Genomic DNA, 24,790 nt, shown 5'->3' with positions numbered 1-24,790 from the left:
TTAAATTTAAAAAGGATTATAAGAATAAGACATGGTGGAAATTGGTTCTTTAGCTTGTGTGATAAAGGAGGCCTCTGGGATGGAAGAGTTGGTGATAGGATATTTACCTAGGTAACTACTTTGTATGTGCTATTTCATCCATTTCTCACTACATCATTTCCTGGCAGCTATCACATCTCCAATTTATAGATAAAGCTTAAAGAGTTAAATAAGATTTTTCAAACAATATGTATGTATAGACATATAAATATATATATTTTTAATTTTCTATACAAATGTTGCCTTCAGTGTTTTGTTCAACTAGAAACCTTTTTAAGCATGCAATTTGACCACATACGTCATTTTTTCATACATGCAGTTCCTCTTAAAAAAACGTATACAATATTAGTTTTAAAATTCTTAAGGGAACTTTGGCAAAACACCAAAATATTTTCTTTTTTAATGTTTTAGAAAATACATTTAGAATATCAGACTCTTTATGAGGCTTCCAAGATGAAGGATGGGTATTTTCAGTTTTTAATACATGGCAGCACTTGTTTTGGATAGGGGCTGTGAAAAACTTTCATTGTATCTGTCAATCAAATGGTAAAAAAGGAAAAAATCATTGAAAAAAATCCTACACAATTGCAAATACATGGGATGATAAACAGTTTTAGTAGTAAACGGTGGCATGGATCCTCTTGTTATCTGGATAGATAGAATTCAAGACTATTTTAGGAAAAGCACTACTTTTTTTTTTCAGAATGTCACGTATTTAATTTCTCATAACAAGCAACAATAACAATCATAATGCTTGGAAAAGTGAAATTCTAAATTATTTTTTCTCTGAGGGGGACATAAAGTTCAAGTTAACCCAAGATTTAATTTCAAATTATAAAACAGGGACATTCACCAAAATTTAAATAGGACACATAAGTTCTAATCATGAAATGTCCCCCAAAAGTCAAATATTCAAAACATTAGAGTAAATTGCAAATTCCCTTTTGTTCTGCTTACTAATTGTGTTGAGCCTAATGTCTTCTTTGTTTCTAGCAACATTCCTGAGTTTCCTTACGACCATTTAAATTTGGCATGTGGCTGAGAAATAGTTACAACTATTAATGCTGCTCCAAGTACTGGGAAGGTGGCATACCTAGAGGGAACATGAAAGCTCTGTACCCCCACCCACACCATGTCCTGTGCATCTCTTCCATGTGACTATTTCTGAGTTATATCCTTTATAATAAACTGGTAACTATAAGAAAATGTTCCCTTGAGTTCTGCGAGCTGTTCTAACAAATTATTGAACCTGAGTAAGGAGCTGGAATCCCCAATTTGTGGCCATGTTGGACAGAAGTTGTGGGAGATCTAGGGACATACTACATGTGATTGGCATCTGAAGTATGGAAAATGTATTGTGAGATTGAGCCCTTAACCTGTGGAGTCTGCCCTAACTCTGGGCCATTAGCGTAAGAATTGAGTTAAATTGTAAGACACCCATTTAGTATGACACAAAATTGGAGAATGGTTGGCAAGGGAAAAATTATCACATATTTGGTGTCAGACGGGTTGTGTGCATGTGTAGATAAACAGTAGTTGACCAGGTATGCTGGCTCATTCCTGTAATCCTGGCACTTTGGGAGGCCAAGATGGGAGAATCACTTGAGCCCAGGAGTTGAGACTAACTTGGGCAATATCGGGAGACCCCCATCCCTACAAAAGATACAAAAAAATTAGCCAGGCATGGTGGCTTGCATCTCTCGTCCCAGCTACTCGGGAGGCTGAGGCAGGAGGATAGCTTGAGCCCAGAGTCAGGGGCTACAGTGAGCTTTGATTGTACCACTCTACTCTAACCTGGGCAACCGAGTGAGATCCGGTCTCAAAAACCAGAATAACAAAAAAGAAGCAGTAGTTTTCTTTTTTCCTTTTAATCACTTTGGTTATACAGCATGACTTCAACCCCCTCATTGTTACAAAGAGTTTTATATCATAGTTTTAGGTTGCTTTTGTGTTTGTTTTATTGCTTATAAACAGTAATATCTGTAAAAACATTGTAAGGGGAGAAATAAGAAAGGAGCCAAACAATGCACTGTTTTGTCTCAAACAAAATTGATGGAGTAAACTAAAAAATGATTTTCAGTATACAGAAGGATAAAGCCAAAGAATGATGGTAACAATTACAAAAGTGTTATGAAAAATTAGCTCTCAACTTCTGAAACAGGTGTTGAAAATTGCTGAAAAAACTTTGAAAAAATATAACCAATGCAGTTTTAAAGAATTATTCAAGTCTAAAGCCCATCACCCAAAAGTATTATACAGTTTGCTCATGTATGTATTACTCAGTTTATATTTCCCAATGAAAGATTAAAACTGAATAGGATTGTAAGCTATTCAATTAAAACTTAATGTTTAAGAATTAACTATTCTGGCTCAAGTCAGTTTCAACTACCAACATACAATGCAACTCACGTGTTAATAGTAAAGATGTAATAACCCATCAGGATACATAAAAATACATAAACTCTTCTCATAATTTGATATTCATATAAGTACTTAGTATCATGTTTCCTGTGTTAATTGTAGGCCAAAATAGCTAACAGAGATTCTAGTCTCCTCTGACAGAAACTTATACAAACGTTTTTCTAGAAAATTATCATGAAAGACATTTTAAAAATTACACCAAATAGACTGGAGACAGTATTTTGAAAATGTTTAAATTATCAGAGATATAAGAATTACTTGTAGAATATTTAAGATGTTAAAAGTCAGGTCTGTCTTCTTGGGTCAAACACTAATGAACTGAGTGAATTGGGAAAATTTAGTTAAGCTCTAAAAATCAAATTTTCTTCATTTCTAAAATAGGAATATCTCATAGGTCAGTGAAAGAATGAAAATGATATACTACTTTCCCAAAGTGAATCATAGAATCTAGAACCCCTCTTCTCCAAAGCAAGCCATAAAATCTAGAAAGTCACTTCCTCCCTTCTCCCTTCTTTCTTGAAGATTCTCATTCCAGAAAGATCTTGCCCCTTCCTGGGAGAAAAGAATGCTACACAAAGAATCCAAGAAGCATCTGAACAGACAGGTTTTGCTGGGTTTTCCTCCTTCAGCCTATTACCATTACATTTTACCTGTACTTTTATCCAGTTACATTTCAACACAGCTGTCTATTCTTTATCAAATAGACAGCTTACAAAATGAATCTTAGCTCATTTCATACTGCTATAACAGAAAACCACAGAGTGGGTAATTTCTAAGCAATAGAATTTTAGCTGGCTCACAGTTCTGGAAATGGGAAGCCCAAGAGCATGGTGCTGGCATCTGGACAAGGCCTTCCTGCTGTATCATTTCATGGCAGAAGGCAGAAAAGCAAAAGAGCATGAAAGAGCAAGAGGGAACCAAACTTGCTTTTATAGCAAGCCAACTTTTACAGTAACTTATCAACTTACATGATAAGGGCATTAATCCACTTATGAAGGCAGAGCCCTTATGACCTAATCACCTCAGTAGGCCCCACCTCTTAACAGTGTTGCATTGGGAACTAACTTTCCAAAACATGAACTTTGGAGAACACAGTCAAATCACAGGAGAACATAAACATAAAACAGACAGTTTTCCCTTGGTCTTTGGGTCTTCATTTCTGAAGGCTCCCATATCACATAAAACTTTGATTAAATAAATTTGTCATGCTTTTTTCATTAACCTGTCTTTTACTATAGGAGTGTGTCAACCTATTATGTAAGTCTAATGCCTCTGACTGATGTATGAGAAAAGGTCTCACACCTTTCTAACCCTAAAAGGTGAATGCTAAAACAGAAAGAAGAGAGAAAAGAAAAAAAAAAAAAAAACAGAAAGAGAATGATAAATGAGTAGGAAAGCCTCAAGGAGACAGAGGCGAAAATGACTAGTCACTGTAAAATATCAGATTATTAGATTTAAAATATTTAGCAGAAAAAATCCTTTTGTCCCAAAATGCATTTTACCAGTTTCTTTTGAGCTCTGGGCATGTAGGCAGCACACGACAGATTTGAGAATAACACTTTGTGGTATCTTAAATTTAGGTACTTTTTAAAAATTTAAATATGTGTGCCATGTTTGTTTCTTTCCCTTTCAATGTGCACACAAAAGGAGCAGTGAAGGGACTGCTTCTTTTACCAAAAGCAGTCAGAGGCTAAAGCAAAGATAATCTTTCTACTAAGCCAGAGCAGGAAGCTAGATTTACATTTGAATCATGTGATATGGCAACAGTTTCTTTTTTAATACTCAAAGGGTAGAAGCTGATTATTCTTAACTATTTTCTGTTTAAAGAAATGAGCTAAAAGGTCAGAGGTACTTGACTTCTACAGGCCCATAATGGAAATAAAAACAAAATTTTCTAAGTTATGGGAAATCAGGAATTATTTTCTCATAATCTACATACTACATGAAAAGTAGCAACATATCAAGTAGATGTGCTTAAGGATTAGCATCTGGATTGTCACAGTGTGCCCAGCACTACATAAAACTAGTATAACATTGGAATTTCTAATCTTAAATTCATGTAATCAAAGTCATCATATATCTCCAAATGTACGTGCTACTTACTGTCTCTCCAGCTGAATTTGTCCACCACCCTTATAATTCTGCAAATTGCAATAGCTGATAAATTCCTACTTTAAAACATATTAGCTAGGTGTGGTGGTGCACACCTGTAGTCCCAGCTACATGGGAGACTGAGGCAGAGGACTGCTTGAGCTTGAATAGTCAAGGTTGCAGTGAGCTGTGATTGTGCCATTGCACTACAACCTGGGCAACACAGTGAGAATTTGTCTCTAAATAAATAAATAAATTCCTATTTTGCGCATCTATTTTTGTCACCAAATGTAAAAAAAAGTATGTTGCCTGAACATTCTGTAGAATAACTTAATCAGAAAAGGCCTAAAATACTTTTGCTCCATACATTAGAAAAAAAGAGAATAATAATTTAACTTCAATTTTCAATGATGAAAATTTTCTACATTAATGTTTTCCTCTTTGATTGTTTCTTGACATTAATGCTGGGAAAAATAAGTTCATCTGAGGGAAACAGAAAGGGTTCTTTTTTAATTTCTTCAAATATCATAAGTGTAAACAGGTATTAATTTAGAACCCACACAGTTTTGATCATTTTATCTCACGAGTTCATGAAGCCTAAGTTTCGTTTATTTGAAGATTGGTTAGTCAGTTTCTAATAGAAAAAAATAAATAAAAATGTAAGGAAAACAAAATTCACATTCAGCATACCCTACACAGTTTTTTTTTACAGAAGTGCATTTAATAGAAATTGGTGAAATAGCTGTTTAAATATTTAAATATGTACTAAAACATTAATACTTCTAAGTATGCACTTAAGATGAATCTTTCTGAATACTACTGATTTCTAGCATGTCATTATTAACATACATAAAGAATCGAGAACAGGGATTTTTGAGTGTTTAAGAGTTTTAAGTGCAGTATACAGTCTACCTTCCTCTGAAGAAGAAGGAATATTTTTTTCTGATGGGCAGATAAATCAAGTCAGAAATATCCCCTCTGCCACCTCTGGGCTACATAGGAGTCTTGTCAAAACAGAATCCATCTGAAGTATAGATAGGTTTTAGGAAATTATAACATAACTCCTTACAAAACCTTCATGGAAAATACTATTGTATAACTGATATATGAATTTTCAAACAGATAAAAATAAGTTTCAAACTGCTGGAAAATTCATGAATTTGTTTCTAGATTATTAAGTGGAAGAAATGGTGTTCAAGTAATTAATTAGTAAAGTAAAGGATATTTTAATATTCTCTAATGGCAAAAGCATTAGATTGTGTCCTCATTTATTGCACTGCATGATTTGTAATGTGTTCTATCATAAGCTCACTTTGTATACAAAACTGAGGAATTTGTTTCAGCCAGCTTTCCAATGGAAAGAGAATTGAGGAAATAAGTCAACAAGGCAATCAATGTTAATAAGGGGCAGAAATTCAAGCTCCGATAGTACATTTTGTACCTGTATATAGCAGAGAACTTTCCAATTAGGGCCAACAAGTAGAAAGCTGATAACTCCAAGCTGAGATTTATAGGGAGAGGTCAGCAGCATGTAATGAGAATTTGGAGCACATACATCCAGCTGTAACATCTTTAGTATAAGTATAGTTTCTAATGGCAAAAGCTAATGGCTGCATGACAATAATAAATAACGGGGAGAGAATATTCTAGCCTTAGGCCTCAGAAAAAGAACTGTGGTGGCATTATACAATTTTCACTAACATTAGATGAAAGAATAGTTCTAAAGGGGTAGTTGCATTCTCAAGTGCATCAGCTGAACTAGAATGTGGAAACCATAATAGGCAAGAAACAACATTTCCTTGAATTCTACCCTTCCATCCTTTTTTCAATGTAATTTATATCTAGGAATATCCTTGCAGGAAAAACAAAAGAAATAAATCATTTCCCTCTTTCCTATCACTCACTGCAGAGCATTCAAGATAAAATTGTTTTAATTTACAAAAATTCTCTACTTGGCCAAACTTTAGTCAGACTCTTAAGCCTTCTCCAAGGCCCATCTGTGCACTTTCTTATAAAATCCAGTTTTAGCAAATAGCCCTGCTAAGTCGCTTTAGCAAAAACCTTACACCTTTGATATAGCATTGCCCTGGATATCTACTCAGGCTCTTCATCCTCCACCATCCCTCAGGTGATATCTGACCACCCTGGCCTATCTTCAGTAAGAATCTCGTTAAGGTTGGTTTGACTGGAATCCCCCTTATCCCCAAAGTTTCCTCTTAGTAATTTTCCACCTACTAACCCCTACCCTGCTCCTTGGCTATGAATTCTCACTTGCCCAGTCTCTCTCACCAACTCTAACATACAGTTGCAATGGTTTCCCATACCTATGGTGATGATAGTAAATAAAGTCTTTCTTACCAAGCTTTAACAAGTAATATTGAATAATTTTTTTTCTTTAACAAAATAAACAACACTTAAAGCACTGGAATTCATCTGGCACTTATCGTGTACCTCCCAGTATAATCTCAGTGTGCTCATAACGCACACAGTGTGCATGCTGCCACCACCTGGAGGTACTCTGCACAATCTACAAGGCCATTTACAGGCAGACCTGAAGTAGCATGTAAGAAAGGATTTCAGAGTTGGCAGATTTGGAATCAAGTGATCCTAACCATGTGACTACAGACAAGATAATGAACCAGGCTGTTTTAGTTTCCATATCCATAAAATAGGGATAATGTTAGTAATCATCACTAAGGGTTACTAAGCATTAAATGCAAATACAATATACAGCACAATGCCTGGCAGAAGTTAGTGAGTGATATGGTTTGGCTCTGTGTCCCCACCCAAATCTCATTTCCAGTTGTAATCCTTGTGTTGAAGGAGGGAGCTGGTGGGAGGTGATTTGATGGATCATGGGGTGGTTTTCCCCATGCCATTCTCATGATAGTAAGTGACTTCTCAGGAGATCTGATGGTTTTAAAGTGTGGCACCTCCCCTGACTCTCTCTCCTGCTGACATGGAATATGTGCCTTGCTTCCCCTTCACCTTCCACCATGACTGTAAGTTTCCTGGGGCCTCCCCATCCATGCGAAACTGTGAGCCCATTAAATCTCTTTTTTCTTTTTCATAAATTACCCAGTCTCTGGTAGTTACTTATAGCAGTGTAAAAATGGACTAATACAGTGAGCTATTAAGCTGAATGATTTAATTTGTTATTATTATTTATCAACTTTTGTAGTAAGTGTGGCAAAAAAAGTGAAGCACCACACTAGGGGTCATATCACTGAATGTGAAACACCTGGAACTGTAGGGATTGAACTCTATTGCTAAATGTTAAGTAACAATATCTCTGTTATTTAAACTGTAGACTACATACAATACAATGTGGCTTTGTGATCTCATATGAACTGATATGATTAGTAGTCCATTAGTGTCTGATGTATCTGTGACTTTGGCAGCCATACTGCACAAATTGCAGTTTCTGAAGTATCATAGCTTCCCTCAAAACCCAAGAAAATAGAATACAGTAGGGTTAGAACTGATATTAGCAAATACAAATAGTACAAAGGAATCTTAACCAAAAAGGCTGCCTAACTTTGTATAATGTAAAGAAAATAAAGTACAAGCATATGGCAGATTTTTGAAGAATTTTTACAAGGATCAGAAAAATGTAACTCAAAATCTTGTCATATCCACCCCCGGATGAACATCAGAATTATTATTCTTCAATGCAACCAAGGCCTGGAAGTCGTGTATATTATTAAGAGCAGAATAGATACCTCACCTTTTGGTAACTTTCACACAATCCCCAATTCTCCCTAACGCAACACTCATCAGCCCATTAATTCACAACAGTTTCTTTCCACAGCTCTCTTCAATCCCTTCTTCCCCAAGTGTGTCTCAGCCACTAATACACTGCCCAAAGTACACCTGTATTTAATTGCTACTTTGAATACAAAAAAGGCCACACTGCTGGCTGCTCCTTTTGGCATTTTACAAATAAAACAATATGCTAAGTTATTCCAGTTGGATTGCATTTCACCTTAACCAAGGGTGATACTGTTCCTCAGAGGATATTTGGCAATGCTTGAAAACATGTGGCTTTCACAATTGGGAGCGTGCCACTGGCTTCTAGAGGACAGAGGTAGTGTCAGGACTAGGGCAAGGCACGGAAGGTGCCTAGGGCTCAAGATTTAAGGAGGCACTCAGGGTTGTGCAAATACAGGATTAAAATTTACAAGCCCCAGAGAATGAATGCCTCCTTAAATATTGTGCTCCAGCTGCCTCCCTTACCCAACCCTAGTCCCAGAACTGGGTAGATGACAGGGATGGGGCTAAACCTCCCCCATAAAAGGAATTATCCCATCCGAAATATTAATAGTGCTGAGGTTGAGAAACACAGACAGGTTTTAAAAATCTAAAGAAAATCAAGGTTAGAAACTTTCAATTCCCTTTCTTTTCCACTTTAAGTAACAAATCTAAAATCATACTTTGTTAAAAGTGCATAAAAGTCAAAGCAGATGAAATTCTAGTATTTAAGTTTAATCTTTATTCCTATTTACATTGTATACGATGAAGTTAAATTAATTCTACCCTTTCCTTTCTGTTCCATCTTCCCTCTGCTAGCATGTCTTTTACTCATTCCATCTACTTTTAAGGTATAGATGTAAAGATGTCTTCTAATTGACATCTTCCCATAAAAATGTGACCTCTCACTTCTCAGGACAAACAAATTCTCATATTTGATTCTACTGTCTTAGGGTTTTTATACTCTGTCTTACAGTAATTTATTTGCTTATTTATTTCTCCCATCCCACTTCCCACATACAAACATGCACACAAATACACACACACTAATTTAAGCTACTTATGGGCATGAACCATGCTTTTATATTTACTTTCCCAACCATCTCTGCATGGAACGGTGCTTTAAACAAGTAGGGGACTCAAACTAACGCAGGAACAGAAAACCAAACACTGCATGTTCTCACTTACAAGTGGGAGCTGAACAATGAGAACACATGGACACAAGGAGGGGAACAACACACACGGGGGCCAGGGTAGGAAAGAACATCAGGAAAAATATCCAATACATGCTGGACTATTGGTAATGGGTTCATCTGTGCAGCAAACCACCATGGCACATGTTTACCTATGTAACAAATTTGCACATCCTGCACATGTACCCTGGAACTTAAAATAAAATAAAAATTTACAAAACCAAGTAGTATACTCAATGCGTTACAAATGGACTGATGAGGCAAGTATATGTAACAACAGCTAACAGACAACATGAACCATAATATTTCCTGGAGGCTATATAAACATAACAGTGCATTACTAGGCCTTGTTGAGTCCAGTACCAATGCTCTTTTCCTAGCAGATATCTCCACCTATTCCAAGTTTGATGTTCCAGAATGTTTGAGGTTTGTCTTCTGTAGATAACTGACTTGAATTCTGCTACAAGCAAAAGTACAGAAGGGAAACTATTTTCTTCCCAAAGGCCTGTTCTAGCAGCAGAAGACCCAATGTCTTTGCCTGAGCTATGAGCTTCAATTCAGAAAGAATATAAATCCAATTATTAGTAACAGTTGGAGAAAGAACCTTGTAGTATATGTAAAACTCTTCCGGATGCCAAATTGAGGCAGCTTGAAAGCACATTTCCATCAATCTCTACCTCACCCTTGACACTGTAACTATTCTAAAACATTTCTAATTTTGAATTTTAGCCAAAAATAAGCTAAGACTACCTAAGAGGTTAATATGTAGCTATAAATATCCCCTTTGAAAAAGAATACAATACATATGCAGCAAATTTTTCAGTTATTTGTCCTTGAAACAAATCTAATGTATTTTATGTTTCTAAATATGCAATTTGACATAAAACAAATTGAAGGCCTTCTCCTTGTGAATACCATGAAACCACTGATTTTAACCATTTAATCTTATCAAGGAATTAGCTTACCCTTTAACTAGCACCTGGGAAGATCAAACTCTAACTTTACAAACTTATTATGAAATAGTTATTTTGTGTAAAAAAAAAAAAACTCTATTACAAATTTGATGCATATATATTCCATTGACATAATAATTTTCAAAACTTGAAGTCTCAGAGCTACTATGATAGGTTTTCTCATAGTGCAATTTGACTCTGTGCTAAATAGGAATCATCTTGTTTAGTTCATAGCCATTAGTTGGAAGAAGAAAGCTGACTTGTTCTGAGCACTCTGAGGGTGAGCCAAGTAATTTCTGTATGTGTTTCATTCAATACTTGTAACAATCCTGATGAAAGAGATTTCACCAGACACATTTTACTGATGAGGAAACAGCCTCAAAGAGGTTTATTAAGCTGTCAATTTTCATACCACTGGTAAATAGCCAGTGCTTCTAAAGCATGATCTTCCAACTGTGTCTAACTACTACCACTTGCAAAATGTACTGGATTACATTTTGTCCCATGAAAGACAGGAAATCTGTTCATATTTTAAGAGTATTCCACAAGTGAACCAATACATGCAACTTAATGTTAAGCTGTAATAATGCTCAAGATGAGACTATAAACTTCCCAAAGAGAAAACGTACCACAGCAAGGAAAGTGACCACAACAGCGAGCCATCATTCTGCCGAATTTTCAGTGGTGTATTCAAAAAGAAAGAAGGAGAGTCAGGGTGTATCGCAATTACCACAATGCTAATCCAGTTCTCATTCCTTTTTTCTTCGTTTCAATAATTGTTGATCTGTGACTACTATGTATAAGACAATTTGTACCTACTGCATAGAATACAAAGATTTAAAAATGCTGTCTTTCTTCAAAAAGTTTACATGCAATGAATACAAAATTTAAAGGGCAAGATAATACACAATGAGTTCCAGAAGCATATTTCTATCAGTGATAAAAATTCAAAAGAGAAAACAGATTCTTCCAGCTGGAGTCATCATGATAGCATCATTAAAAAGGGTGGACTCTGAGTTGTCCTTCTTCAAGGACAGGCTAAATATCAATAGGTACCCACAGTGAAAAAAAAAGTATACTAAATTGGGAAATCAAATGTTTAGACACAGAAAGTCATACAGCATATGTGGCAATGACAATAAAATCTGAAGGATAAGAATTCCTATTAGGCACATCCTCTTAAGTGCTTTACAGTGGAAGGCTTTTATAGCAATGGCTTATAATACAGTCTACCACTTCCATTTAAATACTGTTTGTAAAAAGAATTTATTTTCGTTCATTTTATTACTTATCAGATAATTTTAATAGTTTAACATACAACATGTATATATGGATACTGGTTATAACAATAGCTAAACAAATATGAGAAGACAATATCATTTTAACAGGCACATAGCTTCTGAATAGAAGATTTTATTATAATTATTTGAGAAAGCATTGAATGATTCCTGGATTCTCCAAGTACTTTTCTACCACTGTATATGGCAGAAATTGAGACAGATACATACAGTTGGATGAAAAATTTTATGGACTGAATGTGTGTGTTCCCCCAAAATTCATATTTTTAAGGCCTAATTCCCAATGTGATTGTATTAGAAGGTGGGGCCTCTGCAAGGGGATTAGGTTTAGATGAGGTTGTGATGAGAGGGGTCTTCAAAATGAGATTAATGTCCTTATAAGAAGAGATCAGAGAACTTGCTGGCTTCTCCCAAGCCTATGATGTGAGGACAGCAAGAAGATGGCCATCTCTACGTCAGAACAAAAGGGCTCCCACCAGAAACTGAATTGGCCAGCACCTTGATCTTGAACTTTGCAATCCAAGAATTGTGAGAAGTAACTGTCTCTTGTGTAAGCTCCCCAGTTTACAATATTTCATTATAGCAGCCCATGCCGACCAGATAAATGGACAGACAAACTGACCTCCAAGCAATGTAAATGAAGATTTTAAAAAGTCTTTTGAGAATCTAACGTAGTCTTAAGGGATTATTTCTAGCTATATCCTAAGGATTGGAAAATTCAATTCAAAGGCTAGATGGGCCATTAATTAATTGATTCACTTATTTAGTCAGTAATTGAGAACCTTTCATACGCCAGGCCCTGAACTAGGTACTGGACTAAAATACACGCGCACACACACACATGCACATGCACACACACACACACGCAAAGAATATAATGTGTTTTTTCCCTCACCACATAGCAGGGGAGGCAGACATATAAGCATATAATTGTATTCAAATGTGCTAAGAGCTACCAGAGGGTTTGTTTATGGCTCTATGAAAGCAATGAATTATTCCTATGGGACTCTGGCATAATTTCCTACAGAAAGGGACAACTGAATTGAGTCATGAAAGGCAAGCACTTAGAGAAGCAGATTGGATAGATCATTTCAGACATAAAGAGCAGAGTATTCAAAGACATAATTCTTGATGGAGGCTAGTACATGATGGCCCTAAGGAAATAAGTGAGTGTTCAGAAGGGACAAAAATTTATACTAAAAATATATGATAGTGTAAGATGCAAGATAATTTAAGATTTAAAAAGAGCTAAGGATGAAAACAACAAATAGAGGTCAATATGGGGTTTTAAGCATGGGAGGAATAAGATTAAATTTGTCTTTTAGTAAAACTGCTTTGAGGGCAATGTGAAGAATTATAACAAAGAAAAGAGAGGAGCTATGGAATAGTTCAGGTGGACAATATTAAAGATCTCACCTAAAGTAGTGGCAACAACAATGGAAAGATGTTGGATTCAAGGAGATACCCAGAGTCTTAAGGGTTTAGTGAAAATTTACATGTGATAGTAAGAAATGTCAAGAATGACCCTAGTGTTTCCACCATGGAAGATTGGGTGGATATTAATTAATAAGTTTGTAAAACTGGTACACTGAATAAAATATATATATATATCTATATATATATAGATATATATATATCTATATATATATTTATATATAGATATATATATCTATATATATATAGATATTTATATATATATTTATATTTATATATATTTATATATTTATATATTTATATATATTTATATATTTATATATTTATATATATTTATATATTTCTATATATATTTATATATATTTATATATTTCTATATATATTTTTATATATTTATATAATTCTATATATATTTTTATATATATTTATATATATTTATATATTTTTTTATTTTTTATATATATTTATATATATTTTTATATATATTTATATATATTTATATATATATTTATATATTTATATATATTTTTATATATTTATATATTTATATATTTATATATTTATATATATTTATATATTTATATATTTCTATATATTTATATATATTCATATATTTATATATATTTATATATATTCATATATTTATATATATTTATATATATTCATATATTTATATATATATTTATATATATTCATATATTTATATATTTATATATTTATATATTTATATATATATTTATATATTTATATATTTATATATTTATATATATATTTATATATTTATATATATTTCTATATTTATATATTTGTATATATTTCTATATTTATATATATTTGTATATATATTTATATATTTATATATTTGTATATATATTTATATATTTGTATATATATTTGTATATATTTATATATATATTTATGTATATTTATATATATTTATATGTATATTTATATATATTTATATATATTTATATGTATATTTATATCTATATTTATATATATTTATATATATTTATATGTATTTTTATATATATTTATATATATTTATATGTATTTTTATATATATTTATATATATTTATATATTTATATATTTTTATATATTTATATTTATATATTTTTATATATTTATATATATTTATATATATTTATATATTTTATATATTTATACATTTATATATATTTATGTATTTATATATATTTATATATTTATATATATTTTTATATATTTGTATATATTTATATGTATTTATACATTCATATATTTGTATATATAGTTATATATATTTATATATTTCTATATATTTTTATATATTTATATATATTTATATATTTATATGTATTTGTATATATATTTATATATATTTATATATTTATGTATATTTGTATATATATTTATATATTTATATATTTATCTATATTTTTATATATTTATATATATATTTTTTATATATTTTTATTTTTTTATATATTTTATATATTCATATCTAAATTTATATATATTCTTATATATTTATATATATTTTTATATATTCAAATATATATATTTATATATTCACATATATTTATATATATTCATATATATTTATATATATTCATATATATTCATATATATTTATATATATTCATATATATTCATATATATTTATATATATTCATATATATTTATATATATTTACATATATTTATAGATATATTCACATATATTTATATATATTTATATATTCATATATATATTTATATATTTTATATATTTATAGATATATTTATATATATTTATATATATTCATATATTTATATATTTATATATATTTTTATATATTTTTATATATTTATATGTATTTATATATTTGTATATATTTATAGAAATTTATATATTTATATATATTTGTATATATATTTATATACATTTACATATTTATATATATTTGTATATATATTTATATATATTTATATATGTATATATATTTGTATATATATTTGTATATATTTGTATATATATTTATATATTCATATATTTATATATTTATATATATTTTTATATATTTATATATTTATATATTTATATATATTTTTATATATTTATATATAGATATTTTTTATATATTTTTATTTTTTTACATATTTTTATATATTCATATCTATATTTATATATTTTTTATATATTTATATATATTTTTATATATTTTTATATATTTATATATATATTTATATATATTCATATATATTTATATATATTCATATATATTCATATATATTTATATATATATTTATATATATATAGTCTATATATAATATAGTATAGATAATGGTCACACAGGACTGCTGGTAAAGAGACGAGTTAGGGCAACAAGTTGTAGGCCTAGAAATCATCAGCTTAGAAGGCCTGAGCTGAAACTTAAGAGACTTGCCACTGAAAAAAATGAGTAAGAAAGGGAAAAAGAAGGGGTTTCAATAATAGTGTTGGGTAATAGAAAGAAAAACATGAATCTGTGAAGGAGACAAAGGTAAGGAGAAAGATATATAGTCAAATGTATAAAAAAGAATGGGAACTGAGTAAATATGATGGATTTATCCAGAGAAAATTTCCACATTTCATTTGACTTCCTCTGAAGCTTTGTGGGCAAAAGGATGTCATTATTTAACAGCAAAAAATCTTTCCTCAGCAGGCTAAAGCCTGTTTGTAGCAAAATTAATAACAAATAGCAGACACGAAAAGACTAATAAATATAGATCAAAAGACAAGTACATACACACATATATATAGATAACTGTATGATAACCTTATTTATATAAGAAATTGATGTGTACTTTATACAGCACAAGAAATGTAAATACTGGTCTATCAAACTTCATGTACTTATGAAATAATTCATTTAATTTTTCTAAATAAGTGCAAAAAATTAATGGATTTTTTTCATCATTGAGGATGTGACATAATGCCACAGGAAATTATTTCTGGCTTAATTCACCAATTGTGCATAAACTTTCTTGGGTTCCAGGTCAATGTATAAAGCGTAGCACATTGTAAGTGATATGAGTCCTGTGGGGAACTGCAAGATGGGCTTCATTTCTAATGAGGGAAAAGTTTTATTTACAAGACAACTCAACTGTGAAACTGAAGTAATAACATGAATTAATTTAAACACACTGCATTTAAAGGTCGAGTACTTTTAACAACCTCTCTGCATGTTCTGGAGACTAGGAAAAAAACTATGTCAAATAATATTTATAAATATTTACAAATGTCTCTTGTTGCTAAATGTTGAACTCCCACATACAATATATTCTATTGAAAAGTTTACATCTATTTTACTCAGTGGCAAAAGAATTAAAACTGTCCTGGTCACAATCTATATGTTTTTACCAGACTTGCTTTCCTTCTTACACAATCTGACCAATTTGTCATCTGCTGTAAGCCTGACAGTTCAAAGGCTAAATAATCAAAGGAAAAATGAGTAGAAATCTGCATCTTAGAGTTACTCTGAGCTCAGGCCTCTATTTTAATATGATGATAGTCATATGTTCATTTCTGTGCCAGGATGGGTGGCTGGCAAATGTGGGAAGAATTTTGAGCTTAGATCAGCACTCCTGTGTTTGAGTCAGGATCTACTGTATTTGCTATGTGACTTCAAGTGAGTCACTTAAAGTGCCTGAGGCTCAGTTGTACTCATCTGTAAAATGGAGAGAAGTATAGCATTAGTCAACCTCACTGGATTAATGAGATGAATCAATGAAAGCACTGGGTTCATTGTAAAGGACCATACAAATTTGTAAATAATTAGTCGTTTTATTTATACATTTTTGAGTTATCAAGTGCCTAGAAATAATCCAGAACATAACTAGATATACTCACTTGTGGAGAATTAAGGTGGATCCAGATAACCACGTTTAAGTCATATGTTCTTCTCTTTAAAAAACAAAGGCAAACAAAAAAAATCTCAGGAACTTAAAAGGAGGACATAAAAAATTATTCCTTAAAATGCTTAACATTTTCTTAGCATTATTTACACAAAAATTAAGATTATTTTCTATAATATGATGATTTTACTTTTATAATCTGTAATTGTACCTACTGATATTCTTTTTTGCCTTTATGCTCTGCCCACATAATATGGTGTTTCATAGACAATGAATTTGCAATAACTATAGAATATATTGGAAGAGCAAAAATTTTAGATGTTACAGATAATATAACTCAGTCAATGTAACTTTTTGGAAAAAATCTGCTCCTTTAAGTAACAATTCTATCATTTAAGTATTTTTATATAAAGGGAATTATATGGTAATTTTTTCCCCAAACTGACAAGTTGTTCTGTTTTTATTTCCTCAATGTGTATTAGGCATATTTGCTATTGTCTTCCTTTTCCTCAATTTGCTTCTCAATGGTGCTGAATGCACGTACCTAGGTAGACATGCTTATACCACACGATCCTTACCCAAGGCCACAGCTAAGTAGACCACAGGTCACATAAAGTGAAAGGGAAAAATAACTAATATTTCTTGAGTTGCTACCATATCCAAATTGTTACTCTTATTTTCAACTTTTCCCATGTAGTTACTCATTTATTCCTCACTACAACTATGAGGTAGGTAGTATTACCCAGCATTCTCATTCATAGATGAAGAAATTGAGTCACATAATCATTAAGGAAGTTTCCCAAGATTACAGAGCTAGGAAGATTTGAATCTGAGATTCAAACCCAGCCAGTCTGGCTATAGAGCTTGAGCTTTAACCATTGCAATATATACTATTCTTAAATAGTATCCCTTGTTACCATCTATAATTGAGGCTAAGCCAATTTTATTTTCTATCTTAAGAATGTGAAGTAATACACAGAGAGACTGCATCAGTTGAATTGTGCTGGGCACTAGAAGTGTGAGGTCATTTTGCATTGCAACAGAATGGAAAATTGGTAGTCCATGAAGAAAATCAGCACTGCATTATCATTCCTGTAAGGCCTCATAAAATCAGGCTTCAGAAAACTCCTCCATATTTCAAATTTCTGAGTTCATTATTGGAGTTAATTTGTGCAAGTCTCTGTCCTTTGTAATATAAAAATCCTTCCATTGAAAGCAACTAAAAAGTGTACATACAGTAGGAAAAACAAATAGCAAGAAAGTACAATATATCCAGAGAATAAAACTAACTGAAAGGGGAAACCAGATGGCTAAGACTAGTACTTGCTCCAGGTATCCTCTTGGGACATTTGATGCACTGGTGGACTTGAACTTGGGGTTTTACAACCCAAGAGGGTACATGCAACAAGCCACAAAGCCCAAGGCCTGATGGAGGTAGAAAGTGTAAAAGGTGATATGCCCTGCTGTCACTCAATAAAACTGCATTGTCACTATACCAGAAATATGCTTGCAGTAGTACACACACATATAGACACACACACACACACACACACACACACACACACACACACACACACGCACACAACTAACAATGCAAAGAAACAAATCTGCCTCTAAATTTGGTGCTAATAGTGGGGAACAAAAAATATCACCTGCAGATTAATGACCAATAGTTATTCTAATTTCATATTACCAATTTTAGATTACAAAGGTGATTCAAAACATGTTGACAATGTTTGGGAGTTTACAATGTTAGGTGATGCCCCAGACCCCAGCAGAGAGAAAAGCAAACTTTCTCAACTAGGAATTCAGCTTAATCCAAGTTTCAAATAATTCCCACATGAAAAAGATCAAAGTCATGCTCATTTATATAGCACTATGAACAAAACCAGGAGAAAATACAGATAGCAGAATCAGGCTCATAACACCATTAAGTAGCAAGATTATCAAAAAGAAGACATAAATTAGAGAACATGAAGAATTGTATGAGAACTATTAAAAACTGTTTGCTCATATATAAGTTATTAAAAGAAAAAAAACAAGGGAGAGCAAATGAATGATAAATACAAAATTAACAGTGGTGTTTATCTCAAAAAAAAGAGATATGAGTAAAAAAATGAGACTATGGAGATACATGTAGGTAAGTTTAGAGTTTTGTTAATATTTTAATTATTGAGTTGGCTGGTAGGTTCAATGATTTTCATTATATTAATAATTAATTAAGACAGAGATATCTATGACAGGAATATATCACAACCTAAAGATTATGATTAGTCTAATCCAGTTCTGAATACTTGAGGGTCAAAAAACAATAAATAAATGAATATTTTAAACTCTATTACTGTAATTTACCGCATTGATATAATACAGAAAAAAACTATAAAATAATCTCAAAACCTTACCAACCTAAAAATAGAAGAAAAATTCCTTAATCTGATGAATGAAATCTATTATAAATCACAAATAAAAACAAAAAACAACCAAAATCTGTAACATCATACTTAGTGCTATCCCTTTAAGAGATCAAAACAAGACTCTCTTATTTTCTTAAACATCCTTCGCAAAATAGTAAGACAAAAAAATAGAAATGGAATGTAAGAGGTTAGAAACAAAATTCTCTTTGCACACATTACAGATAAACTATCAGAATAGGGTGGAAAATCTACAAATAAAACATAGAATTAATTAGATAGTTTAGAAAGTTTGATAGATCAAACATCATCACATGAAAATAAATTACATTTAGCCACAAAATATAGAACATGTAATTTTTAAAAGACAACATATATGATATCTCAATATATAGGTTTTCCTTAAAAATATAACAAAATATATCAAATTTATATAGATAAAATAACTTTTAAAAACACAAGACATAAAAGACCAGAATAGGGAGATAGGCCATTCTCATGAATTGAAAGCTTCAATATCATAAAAATGCCAATTCTCCCCAAATTTGAAATTGATGTATTGATTTAAATGCAGAGAAAACTCCTATTATTATGATTTTCTATTTGAAGGCCCTAATCTATAATTTATATGAAAGATCAAATGGCCAAGAATGACAAAGTCATTTCTAAAGTAGAATAAAGGTGAGGATATGGGGGATTTGCACAATGATGAAAGCTTATTAAAAAGCTTTGGTGATTTCGACCATGAGAGGTGCTAATGCCACGACAGATGAATTTAACAAGGAACAGAATAAAAAGCCCCAAAATATATACATATGCACATACAGACACACACACACACACACACACACACACACACAGCATTCAGTAGGGAAATGCTATTTATTGCTCTAGGCTAACTAGTCATCCATAGGGGAAAATATGACACTACCCTTTCCCCTCCCACCACGCAGAAAAAACAAAAACAAAAAAAGAACACCAGATGGATCACCATAGGTGAAAAAACAAAGCTAGAGCTGAATTATCCAATGCAGCAGTCCATAGCGACATGATGCAAATTAAAACCTACATTAATTAAAATTAAATTTAAAAATTCAGCTACTCAGTCACACTATCCATAATTTCAGTGTTCAATGGCTACATATAGCTAGTAGTTATTGTTTTGGATATTGTCAAATATAAAATATTTCTACCAGTGCAGAAAAATGTTTTGAACAGTGCTGGGAGATATTTAGGATAGAATCTTTATGACCTTGATGCTGGGAAGCATGTACTAAACAAAAAACCATAAAGTAAACAAACAAAAAAAACACAATGGAAATATAGCTAATAAGTTTAGCTAATTCATAATCACATATCAAAAAAGACTGTGTAGAAAATGAAAACGAAGGCTTTAATCTGAAAGGTTTCTGAAATACATGGAGAATATACAGAATATATAACACATATAAAACAATTAGAAGATAAAACAATCACAGAAAAATAGACAAAAGATTCATGAGGTGCTTCATTCTCGTTGAGGAAATAAAAAGATAATTGAAGTCTAACATTTTATCAATATATGTAGGACTGAAATGTTTGACCAAGTTCTGTGTTCTATTTTAAATTACCAAGAGTACTCGGGGAACAACAACCTACGTTTTTTCAGCCTGGAAGAAAGACTACAGTGGCTTACACAGAAGCCCAGCAACATATAAGCAGGTTGAGAATAATGTTTGAACATGTTATTAAATAGATACTTCTAATGTTAGCTTATCCTTCATTAAAAGATAGCTTTTCTAGCTCACTTAATAATTTACCTTTACCTTATTTTGAGCACACAGCAGAATACTTGGGAGGCCCACAGTGCATTCACACCACGTTTCACACTGAGTGTAGAAGTTGACAGTAACTAAGGCATTAATTTTATATTTACTTCAATTAGAAGAATCAGAGACCACAAAAGTGTGCGTGATTGGAGGGTGGAATGGAAAAAGTAGACAGAGTTATAAACATATGAGGAAATACTGTAAATATAACTAAAATGCCTAATTTCCTCAAAACAAAGATAGATTTCCATCACTGGAATACACGAATAAGTATTACTCGGCACCACCCCACATCCCCACCCCAACTCCCCCACCTAAATAAAACCATAGACATGATTTTTTAAAATCATACTTTCTTAGCATATAAAATTTGAAGTCCTTGAAGTCTTTATACATATAAAGACTTTATATTTTAATAATTGTTAAATGTTAAGAAATAATGTTTGTATACCTTAAAGTTCAAAACAAAACTATGTTCATACCACATAATCTAAGTGTTTTGCCTCTGAAGGTCCTTGTAATCTAAGAATGACAGGAAAACAATTAGTAGCCTGGCAATTATGGTGCAAAGTGAAGAGCATTAAATGGTGCACAGAGAAGTAAGGCATTCAAATCAGATTAAATATTAGGAAACATATGACAATGACTACTAATAATTAGGAAGAATCCACACCATAAACAAGGATCCCTGCTCAATGGATGGAGAGTGAATGACGGGTGGTAGCCTATAGTCCAGGGAATCCAGAAATCATCACAGCCACGATCACTTTACAGTAGTCAGACTTCAGCTTTCGGATGGGGTTCAAGGACTGCTCTATCCAGGAAAGAAGACTATAAACAACACAGCAGTGCTACAATACTCACAGGGATTGGCAGACAGATTTCTACAATCAATGAATCAGTGTGAGGAGCAGTCATGAGTTAACCCTAATAACAGAGGAACATGAAATTCAAGCTCATGAATGCAGGCATTTAACTTACCAAAAAATAGCAGTCTAGAGAACAATGGAGGAGATCCATGGATAAACCATAGTGCACCAAGTCTTGCCTCAGACTTGCTATTTAAAAACACTGCTAAAAACGAAACCGTCCAGTGGGCTGTTTAATTATATATTCTGCCTCAAAAAAAGATTGTATTTGGGCTTGAAAATACAATTGATGGGCCAACTTTGCATAGCTAAGGAAAATAGAAGGCCATAAGCTCAGACATTAGGGTGAAGGATAATTTTTTTAAGTTAATACTGTGATTAATAAAAACTATAAATATTTCTCCCAGTTTGGAGTGTGTGAACTTATGTGCCTAATTTTATTGGTTTCTGATTAATACTCCCATATGCTTCTGTTTTGAGCCATGTTCTTATCGTACATTTGATTTCTCTTCCTCACAAATGCTTGCCTCCTACTTCCTTCTCTGCTACACAGGCTCTCAATCATTTCTTTTGCCAATTTCCTATTTTCTGTTCCTTCCAGTGGAGACACACAATGTCTATGCTATCCTGCTGTCTTGAGGGTGAAAATACAGACACCATTCTTTTCACGAAACCAAGAACGGGAGTGACTAGAAAGGCCTTAGTCATCAACTTTCCAGGCTGACAGAAATGCAAAAATAAATACTATGACTTCCAAATACCACGGCCTGCCCTGAACACACAGGCAAGGTCAATTGGTTGATACCTACTTCCTTAAAATTAATTCTAATGTAGACCATTTTGTGCTGTCTTCCTCTTTTGTAAACATACTTCACTGTAAATTTTTTTTTCAGAGGAAAGGGTTTTTATATGAAGCAGTAGATAATTCCCAAGTCAATCAGTTTTGCTTTGCATCTAGAATCTCAACAATGAATCTATAATACTCAGAGTTCTTCACTATGGCAAAACAGAATAACATGAATATCCAAACCTTTTTCATAGGCAGGAACCAATGGTTGCAAAAAGCAAAATCCACACAGTGCGGTTTTTAAGAAAAAGAGGAGAAAAAAAAAAAAACCTCAGTATCATCACAGAACTCAGCTGCAGAGTGTTGTTAGGCAGCTGCCCTCTCTGTCTCTATAAGGAACAATTCAGTTGCTATTAGCATCATCTAAGTGCTAAAGTGTGGAATCTGGGGTTAGAATGTCTAGTCTCAAACATCATCTCTATTATTTACTAACTGTGAATTTTAGTGAGTCACTTAAAGCCTCAGTGCCTTGGATTGTTCTCCGTAAAAACTTAAGGAATAATGGTCCCTATCTCAGGTGTATGGATTAAACAAGGTGACACATGTAAAGTGTTTAAGATAGTGCCTGCGACAGTAGATAATCAATGTAAATCATTATTATAATTTCTTATTTGGAACATATGCTCCATTATTCTCCTTGCCTAGCAATTTATTCCATTTGCACATGCCAACAGAGCCACCAGTTCAGAGTTAACAGTATCTCACAACTGTAGTGCCCATAACCTCTGGCATACTCAGTCCATGTCATGTGAGGTACACATGGCCACCTTCACCGGGTCTGTGGGTAGGAACAGATTATCTTAAAATCTGTCAGCAGGAAGTCAAAGACCTGCCTTTCTGGTGTGAATGTTTCTAATTTATAGATTTATAAACATGTAAATGACACAAAGAATTCATATTACATGTATTTTCCCTCTCAAGATAATATTAAAATAACATTATGAACAAATGAAGCCAGCTGAGGAAAAATGTTCTGCTTCTAAGGTGGTGAGGTCACTGTATGCCTGCAAACCTTTTAATTGAAACTGGATAATCACTTTTCATGGATTCAGTAAGATTAATTCACTGGGTAAAATAATGGGCTAAATAACCTCTAAGGTTCTTTGATTGCAAGATTCAATTTTACACAGAGATTGTGTAATAGAATGCATATTAAATTGAAATGAAGTCTTTAATGCAAATCAGGAATGTAAATTTGCCTTTGTTTGAATCCTACAAATCCAAAAAGGAATCTTGTAAATCAGATTAGGTAAAGGCAAATGTTCATTCGAATAAAAACTATTTGATAAAATGTTCATGTTAAAGTGTGAAGTCACTCTCAAAGGTTAAATGCTCACATTAGATACATTTAACATTTAGGGCTATTAAAGTAGTTGAGAAATAAAATACAGTCATGGAAATGTTCTTTATAATCAGGTGTTGCAAATGGGAAAATACAGGAGCAGAAAAATCACAAAATTATATCAGCATTAAATTTTATATAGAAAATGCAGCCAATTGCCAAGTAAAACATAATTTCTATTATCAAAGATATCACTTATTATGCCAAAATTTTACGGAAAAGAGGTGATTTCCACAAAATTCAGAAAAAAAGTGATTTGCAGGCAGGGAGAAGAGGATGATAGTGCTAGTGATACCATTTCTCTTTGAAAGTTCTTGATCATAATATCTATGTGTACTTTATTACCAGAACAACTATTGGAAAGGGAAGATCACATACCTTAAGAGTGTGATTAACGAACAATTAAGACTACAAACTATGATGTATTTTGGACTTGGAAGGGAACATTCTACTTTATAAGAATTAGTTTCCCATA

The 24,790-nt window shown here is 32.1% G+C and overlaps 1 protein-coding gene across 4 annotated transcripts in view; it reads right to left on the bottom strand.

Moving 5' to 3' along the window:
* Positions 1-24,790, bottom strand: part of SLC16A7 (solute carrier family 16 member 7) — a 182,774-nt gene that overhangs the window by 136,802 nt on the left and 21,182 nt on the right. For 3 of the 4 annotated variants that reach the window (XM_063672852.1, XM_063672853.1, XM_063672854.1), the window contains exon 2: positions 17,034-17,087. The exons of the other annotated variant lie outside the window; for it this stretch is intronic. The gene's annotated coding sequence lies outside the window, so the exon portion shown is untranslated. The remainder of the gene's footprint in view (positions 1-17,033; positions 17,088-24,790) is intronic. 4 annotated transcript variants of the gene reach the window in all.

This window comes from Pongo pygmaeus, chromosome 10, assembly GCF_028885625.2.
Source record: "Pongo pygmaeus isolate AG05252 chromosome 10, NHGRI_mPonPyg2-v2.0_pri, whole genome shotgun sequence".
NCBI classification, from domain to species: domain Eukaryota; kingdom Metazoa; phylum Chordata; class Mammalia; order Primates; family Hominidae; genus Pongo; species Pongo pygmaeus.
Note: the sequence above shows the minus strand (reverse complement) of the source record. Positions and strands in the feature narration are given on the sequence as shown.